Genomic DNA, 9,237 nt, shown 5'->3' on the forward strand with positions numbered 1-9,237 from the left:
ATGCGCGGGCGATGTCGGCATTCTCCTCCCATGACTTAGCCATCTTGGTGGCTCCGGGACTTTTGCCCTCGTTAAGTAGCATTGTCAATGTGTGCGGCGTGAGCGGTTGTTGTCCGGTTGTAAGCTCGAACAGACTTTGTCATATGGCTTTACTCCGCTGCAGGTTATAAGAGAATTGGGCGACGTCTAGCAACTTTGCCCAATCTCGCTGGTTAGCACTCACAAAGTGTCGTAAGTAACACTCCAACAAAGCGTTCACCCGTTCAGTCTACCCATCAGTTTGAGTGTGAAATCTTGTGTAGAAATTTAACTCGGTGCCATGGAGCTTGAATAATTTCGTCCATAGTCGTCCGGTGAATCGAGGGTCTCGATCGCTGATGAAGCTCCTTGGTAAGTCCCAATGCTTCACAACGTTCTTGAAGAACGCTCGCGCGGCCTCCTCCGCAGTGCAATCCTTGGGGCATGGTATGAAAGTCCCATACTTGGAAAATCGGTCCACGATGACCATGATCGAATTGTATCCTTCGGACTTGGGTAATGCACTAATGAAATCCAAGGTGATTGAATCCCAAGGTCTTTTGGGAACTGGTAAAGGTTCGAGTAATGCTATCGGCTATCGGTTCTCCACTTTGTCTTGTTGGCACACAAGACAAGTCTTCACGTAAAGCTCCACGCTATCCTTCATATGGGGCAAAAGGTATGCTGTCTCTAGCAATGCCATAGTGCGCTTTTGACCCGGATGACCAGCTCACTTGGTGTCGTGGCACTCTTTGATAAGATATCGCCTTAAGTTGTTCCACTTTGGGACATAGATTCGACGTCCCTTGGTGTAGAGTAGACCTTCCTCTACCCAGAACCGTTGGGTTTTACCATCGCTAGCTAGCTTTACTAATTCTCTTTTCATTGGATCTTGTTCAAGGCCCTCCTTGATGTGCTCTAACACGGTTTCCTTGGCTAAAGAAATCGCGACGAGCTCTGCCTTTCGACTTAAGGCATCGAATACAACGTTGGCTTTGCCCGGCTTGTATTCCAACGTGTAGTTGAACTCGGCTAGGAAGTCCTGCCACCTGGCTTGTTTTGGTAACAGCTTCTTCTAAGTCTGAAAATAACTCGTCGCCACATTGTCGGTCTTGATGGTGAAGTGTGCGCCGAGTAAGTAATGTCTCCACACCCGCAAGCAATGGATGATGACCGTCATCTCCTTCTCTTTCACCGTGTACCGTCTCTCGTTATCGTTCATCTTGCGGCTCTCAAATGCTATCAGATGTCCCTCTTGCATTAGTACTCCCCCAATAACGAAGTCGGATGCATCTGTATGCACCTCGAACGGCATGGTAAAGTCGGGTAAGGCCAAGACAGGTTCTTGGCTAACTACTGCCTTCAGGTCCTCAAAGGCCTTTTGACATTGTTCGGACCACTCACATGCTTTCCCCTTCTTGAGTAGGTCCATCAATGGTGATGCTCGTGTTGAATAACCCTGTATAAACTGACAATAATAGTTTACTAGACTAAGGAAGGACCTTATCTCACTTACCTTGGTCGGCGGCTCCCACTCAGTTATGGCCTTGATTTGTTCCTGCCCATTAATAGATTCCCGTGACCAATTACATATCCAAGGAAGTGTACTTCCTCGGTGGCAAACGTGCACTTTTCCTTCTTTAAGTACAACTCGTTCTCTCGAAGTATCTTAAACACAATCCTCAAGTGGTCTATATACTCCTCCATAGAGTTACTATATACCACGATATCGTCCAAGTACACCACCATGAACTAGTCTAAGTACGGTTGGAATAGCTTGTTCATAAGCGTGCAAAACGTCGATGGTGCATTGGTTAAACCAAAGGGCATGACCAACCATTCGTACGATCCGTATTGGGTGATGCATGCGGTCTTTGGCTCGTCACCTTCCGCAATTCAAACTTGGTAGTAGCCTTTTTGCAAGTCCATCTTCGTGTATACCTTGGCTCCTCCAAGTCTGTCAAATAAATCGGCAATCAAAGGAATCGGGTAGCGGTTCTTAATTGTTACCTTGTTAAGTGCCTAGTAATCGACACACATGCACAACGACCCATCATGCTTCTTTTGGAAGAGTACCGGTACGCCATACGGTGCCTTTGAAGGTCTAATCTTTCCCGTATCGATTAACTCCTTGAGTTGCCTTCGAAGTTCCTCAAGTTCGGGTGGGGCCATTCAGTATGGTGCCAGGGTAGGCGGCTTGGCATCGGGTTCCAACTCGATCTTGTGATCCACCTCAAGCCTTGGTGGAAGTTTATTGGTAACTCGGGCGACATAACGTCCTTGTTTTCCTCTAAGACTTCACGGATGATTGGTGGTAGGTAATCCATTTTCTCGATCTCGTCATCTTCTTTTAGCATGGCCAAATAAGTCATGGCCCCTTTCTTGATGCCTCTACTAAGTTGTATGGCCGAGAGTTGTTTGGCATATCGACCTTGCTCTTTCGGTGCCTCGACCGTGGGGATCATGCAGGGAGATCCTTTCTCCAAGATGTAAACTAAACTAAATGAAGGCATAGGGATAACGGTTACCTGTCGAAGAAAGTCCAACCCTAAAACAACTTTAAAGTCGTCCATAGGAACGACTGAAAAGTTCACTTGGCCCTTCCAAGTGCCTAAGCGTAGCTCGACCCCTCGTGCCACGCCATGGAGTGGTACCGCTTGTGTATTTACCATCTTGAGTCATCCTGTGCTTGCAGTGTACTTTAGGCCCAAACGGTTGGCTTCGTCTTTAGACACGAAATTGTGGGTAGCCCCCGTGTCCACCATAGCTCTTGTCAGCTTCTCGTTGATCACCGCTTCCACATACATGAGCCCATTACTCGGTGTTGGTGTCAACGACTTGGCCTTCAAGGCGTTTAGAACTTAGAGCGACCCCATCTCGGCTTGAGACTCTATGTCTTGACGATCGACGATGGCGGACAATGAACCAAGTTTGGGACAGCTACTCATCGGATGCGGCCCCTTACACAAGAAACATCATCCTTTAGGAACGAAGGCCTTTTTCTTCTCTTCGTAGTCCCTTCGGTCCGGACGTCGATCTCGATCTTCCTCTTTAGTTTATGGCATTCGGTGATCTCGATCTCGGTTTCCTTGGTTGTTCTCCTGCCGTTCTCCCCCACCTTTGGCTGGATACTTATCCTTATTCTTCATCGCATTGGTGTGGGAGTAGGGTTGGAAGTCGACGAGTGAATCGGCGATGGCAATGGCCTCATCAACCATTCTAATATCGCCACGGTGTATCTCTTGCTTGGCCCATCTTAGTAGTCCATCAATGAAATAGAACAAGATATCGTCTTCGGACATATTGGGAATTTGAAGCATAAGGGTTGTGAATTCTTTTACATAGTCCCGCATAATAACCCGTTGCTTCAACTCCTGTAATTTCTTGTGAGCCTCGTAGACCACATTCTCGGGATAGAAGTGCTTCTTGAGTTTCTTCTTAACTCATCCCACGTATCTAACCGACAAGCCCCTCGCTCTATGTCGGCATGTTTCCTACGCCACTATAACATAGCAGTATCTGAAAGATATAAGGCAACGATCTTTACCTTGGCGGCCTTATCGTTAAGGCCGATTCCCTCGAAGTATTGTTCCATCTGCCATAGGTAGTTTTCGACTTCCTTGGCATCCCTTACCCCGTTGAACCCTTGCGGCTTGGGGCACTCGACCCTCGGGGTGAAGACAGTGATGTTAGCACCCCCGCTAACAGCAGCCCTCTTGTAAAGTGCCACGTCCTCCCGCATCCCCTCGATACTTTCACGTAAGGCTTGGATCATATCCTCTAGCCGTACGAACTGAGCTTCCACCTCGTTGTTGGTCTCTTCAGCACTCCCCTTGAGTGTGTCAACTTGCTCCAAGACATGGTCTTCCAACGTCTTGAAGTCATGCTAGACCCTCTCCAGCCTTTCGCCGAACTCTGCCACCATTGGTTCTAAGGAATTTCCTTCGCGGGCCTTACTCTGGTCCCTCTTCTTCGGGTTGGTGGGTGCAGCTTCTCTCCCACGTTCCTTAGTAACAGTTTACTCGTTCGGGTTCCCAGTCATTCCTACAAGATACGTGCATGATATTGATGCCTTAACCGGCTCTGATACCAACTATCACGGACTTAATCTCTCAATAAGCCTCGTGCGGCCTTAGCTCCTTTTCGCCCCTCGCGATAGCTAAGTCAGCCTAACTCAAACTCGTGCTAGTGTGGGAAAGGATTGGCAAGGAAACAAAGAAGAAAGGAAAGAACTTTGAAAGAAAGCTTGTTGATATGCTTGAAAGCTTACAACTTTTGGATGATTTACAAATGAGGATTCTACACCTATTTATAGCATCTCACCTCCTCAATGGACGGTGGAGATTGACTTGATCCTACGGTAGGGAGAGATTCTCTAGAATTTTCCATAATTTCCTACCTAACATGGAAGACTCTAGAATGCTTCTAGAATATGTACAAGTCTTGAGTGTTCTAGAATAATCTATACTATTCTATCAACCTCCAAGACCAAATGTGGCCCAACATAGCCAAAATAGCCCAAAGTGTGGGGAAAAAGCCCAAGTTTGTGACAAGATGAAGGCATATGGCTCCAATGACAGTGGTGGTGGTGGGGTGGAGAAGAAAAATTAATTTGAGTTCAGGATATTAATTTGTTAATAATGGATATTAATTTTAAGGTTTATGATAAAAACGTTTGAAAAACGTCTAGGATAAAAGAGTGAGGTTTAAGTTTGTGATAATTTCATAATATTTAACTCTTTTTTAAATTATATATAAAGTAAAATACGACGACGGAAATCAAATATCATTTTATTTAATTCCATCTGCAAGACTACGTAGGTAGTCAACCAATTATTTTTATGATTTAATTTTGATCATCTAACTTGTCTTTTTAAATCATGATTAATATTATATTTTATTTTTATTTCGATCATTCATCGTTAAAAATTAGCGGTAATATTGTTATGTCAACATAATGTAATGACATGTCATCATTTAAAAATAAATAAAAAGTTTCATGTTGATAGTTCTATTTTTTTCAACATAGATTGATCAAAACGGAATCAAAATATAATATTAAATATGATTTTAGAAGAAAAATGATAGGATAACTAAAACGAAACAACAAGATAATAGGATGAGTAAATAAATAGTTTACCGACAGTAGCAATCTATGCTTAATTTTTGGATAAATGAAAGGCACTACTTATCCAAATAAAATCGAAGAGAGTTGAAAGTTGATTTGGCAGTAAAAGCAAAATCGGCTAAACTCTCGAGATAATGTTCTCGAACAAATTATTTCACGAGATAATGCTCTCTCAAGATTAATTGCTCAAATAGGGTAAAATCCACAGTGTTGGTCGTAGGTCGCCATGCCTTCCGGGCGACTTACTACGTGGCCAGCCATGCACGTCCCCAAGCATAGGTCGCCATGCCCTCCGGGCGACCTTGTAGGTCGCCATGCACTCCCTCCTGCTCCTCGCGTGATTCCTCTTGCCCTCGGATGTCCTCGCATAGCTTGCTCGGATGGCCTCGGTCGGATGCCCTTGGTCGGATGGCCTCGGATGTTCTCGCATAGCTCGCTCGGATGGCCTCGGATGCCCAGCGTGTTGGGACGTGCATGACACATGCAATCTCTCTCATAGCTCGCCGGGAAGACATGACGACCTAGTAGGTCGCCCGGATGGCATGGCGACCTACGGCCAACTATAGATTTCACCCTATTTGAGCAATTAATATGGGGAGTGCATTATCTCGTAAATTAATTTGCTCAAGAACATTATCTCGAAAGTTTTGCGAGCAAAATCCTATTCAGCACATGAATTCAACCTCAAAATAAAAAGTAAAAAGCAGTTCAAAAGGACGTCCTATAATTGTCATGTCCTAAAATTGATGGCGTCTGTGCGACAGAGAAATTTGTGTTGAACCTCAGACAGCTATATTTTACTACTTTAAACATAGTAAAAAAACGAGTTAATTTAAGACAATGGCGAACATTATTAAAACACTGTCAACATCGGCTTATTCAACGTTGAAAACAAAGAAATTTAACTCATTCACTTGGAGTTAATAATCATTCTGCAACTACACAAATCAAACAATTCACTTGAACATATCTGAGGCTCTCACATTTGGTAAAACCTTCTCATCTATTTATAGGACAAGACCATATAATTCGAACACAGGAGTGTATAATTCTAACTTACCCTTTTTTCATTTTTGTTATTTTCAACAAAGGAAATTTCGTTTTGTCTTTGGCAGAAGATGGTGGAAGGTGGTGGTTCAAAAGCAGACGAGACAGAGTTTACTGAATGCTGGAAGACAACATGGAGGACTCCTTACCTTGTGAAGCTTGCATTATCGGCTGGAATTGGAGGGCTCCTATTTGGTTATGACACGGGTAAAAGGGTCTATAACATCTACTCACTCTCATACTTTTATTTACTGATATAAATGATCATTAATGGTGGATTCCAGGATTGATATCGGTGCTCTACTTTATATGATAACATTGTTGCAGGAAACCATTGTGATTATAGCTGTGGCGGGTGCTATATTTGGAGCTGGATTTGGAGGGTGGATAAATGGCAGGTTCGGGAGAAGAATATCGATTTTGGTTGCTGATGTTTTTTTCTTTGTTGGTTCCATGGTGATGTCTGTCGCTGTGGCTCCATAGATGATTATTCTTAGAAGGATTTTTGTTGGTTTAGGAATCGGAATGGCTTCTATGACCGTACCTCTTTACATATCGGAAGCTTCCCCTGCTAGAATCCGAGGTGGACTTGTTAGCACCAACGGCTTGCTAATTACAGCAGGCCAGTTTCTGGGTTACGTAGTCAATCTCGCATTCACTCGTGTATGTCATAATGACCATTATAGCTCGAAATTTATCATCTCTTATTGTCTCAAGTTCAAGTATAGGGATGTTCGAGTTAACTTCCTCTCCAATTACAACAAATTTTTATTGTGTTTCAGACAACAGGAACCTGGCTTTGGATGCTTGGAGTAGCTGGACTTCCGGCCCTGGTTCAGTTTATGTTGATGCTGACACTTCCCGAGCCTCCTAGATGGCTTTACAGACAGGTTAAAATCTTGTCCCAATTGATGTTTATGAGGCAATAATGATGATGATGATGATATATTGTTTATTATGTTCATTTCAGAACAAGGTGGAAGAGGCCAAGGCCATACTGAAAAAGATTTATTCTGCTGACGAAGTTAACGAAGAGATCAATACTTCGAGAATCTCTGTGGAAACTGAAAAGGCTGACGAGCAAGAAATTGGGGACTCTATGATGCCAAAGTTGAAGGGTGCTTTTGGAAATGTTGTAGTCCGAAGGGGGCTGTATGCTGGGGTGACGGTCCATGTGGCTCAGCAATTCTTAGGCATCAACACGGTGATGTATTACAGCCCAATGACAGTTCAGTTCGCAGGGTTTGCATCGAACAAGACGGCGATGACACTTTCTCTGGTCACTTCGGGCCTTAATGCTCCTGGGTCTGTGGTGAGCATGTTTTTTGTTGACAGAGCTGGGAGGAGGAAGATGATGCTGATTTCAATGGTGGGTATCATCGTATGCCTCGTAGGGTTGTCCGCCGTGTTCTGGCAGGCTTCTCTCCACGCTCCGAAGATTAACCCGTCGGAATCCACGAAATTTGTTGCAAATGCTACATGTCCCAGCTATACGTCAGCTGCTAACCCAGCATCATGGAACTGCATGTCTTGCCTGAAAGCTGAATGCGGTTTCTGTGCTGATAAAGCAAATCAAGTAAGCATATTTACCTCTCCAATTCTTCTAGACTCGTAAAAAATCATGTACCATATTCACTTGGTTTGTTGTTCTTTCAGCATTCTCCAGGAGCTTGTCTGGCAGCGACTACAGAGCTAAAGGATGCATGTCGGGCGGGAAACCGTACTTGGTTCGAGGTGGGTTGCCCAAGCAAAATAGGGTTCGTGGCAATCATTCTTCTAGGGTCGTACATCATTTGCTTCTCCCCTGGCATGGAACTGTGCCATGGATTGTCAACTCTGAGATTTACCCACTAAAGTATAGAGGTTTAGGTGGGGGGCTAGCTGCCATGTTCAATTGGATGTCCAATCTCATTGTCAGCTAGACATTCTTGACCTTAACCAAAGCTATTGGTTCGGCTGGCACCTTCCTCCTCTTTGCTGGGTTTTGTGTGACGGGCTTCATTTGTATCTACGCTTTTGTGCCTGAAACTAAAGGACTGCCGTTCGAGGAGGTTGAGAAGGTGCTAGAGACTGGTTACAGGCCCAAAACATTAAGGAGAAAATCCAGGGGTAGCCCCACGTCTGCTTAGTTCCTATGCCTTGGCCTTCAATATCAATTGGCTTGTTTAAGTAATGTAATTCCACCCGAAATCCCAATTTTGGTTTTACTTTTACTGTCCATTGATAACCTTACCAATGTTGTACAAGAAATCTTATTAATGAAAAGTTTCTTGGTTTATAATTCATATGTTGCACCATTTTCCTTTACATAATTTATATAATGAGATCTCCACGAGGTACAGTAGGACAAAACAAACTTGCTCTGCCACCTGCATCGACTTCAGACTGGCCAACAACTCTTCAACACAACCTGAAATCCAAAGAATTTACGGAAACAAACAAATAAAACAAGAAATCAAAATCTCACAGGAAAAATGAACCATGGAAGTCAAAGAAAATCAAAAGTGAAGAAAAGAAAAGAGAGAAAAAAAGATAAACAGGGGGTCCTATCATTATCAGCCATGCTAGACCGTCTGGCAAGAGAAAGTGTTAGGAAAATTGATGGATGGTTTTGGGAGCTTGTCACGTTGCAAAAATAGACCATGCGTTTTGAGTTCATATAACACAATAATGTTACCAGAGAAACAAAATTTCCTTGGAATTTTCTTCTCTCTAATTTTCTCACGCTTTAGGTTTGTTATGTCATCCACGTTTTAAATAAAAACCAGCCCGCTAAGCATTCCTTCCTAACGTGGGGGATTTGCACAACAATTTGCAGTTGAAATATAGCAATAGTAGCAAATCAGATACAATTGTTTATAAAATATGAATTTGTCTCGTTAAAAAACCCCTAAACCTAGTCGGAGGAATAGAGTATGCATGATAACAAGAAACAAAACACTGCGAAAGACGAGCAGTCAAAAAATAACAACCAATGTCCAACAAAGCCTAATCCCACGTTTGAACATCCTTATGAAGAACATGCAACACCGATAAAGGAGGAG

General features: G+C 43.5%; 1 pseudogene; it reads left to right on the plus strand.

Moving 5' to 3' along the window:
- Positions 1–6,222: 6,222 nt before the first annotated feature.
- LOC120130287 lies at positions 6,223–8,322 on the plus strand (annotated as a pseudogene).
- The last annotated feature ends 915 nt before the right edge of the window (positions 8,323–9,237 follow it).

This window comes from Hibiscus syriacus, unplaced genomic scaffold, assembly GCF_006381635.1.
Source record: "Hibiscus syriacus cultivar Baekdansim isolate YM2019G1 unplaced genomic scaffold, ASM638163v2 tig00000132_pilon, whole genome shotgun sequence".
NCBI lineage: Eukaryota > Viridiplantae > Streptophyta > Magnoliopsida > Malvales > Malvaceae > Hibiscus > Hibiscus syriacus.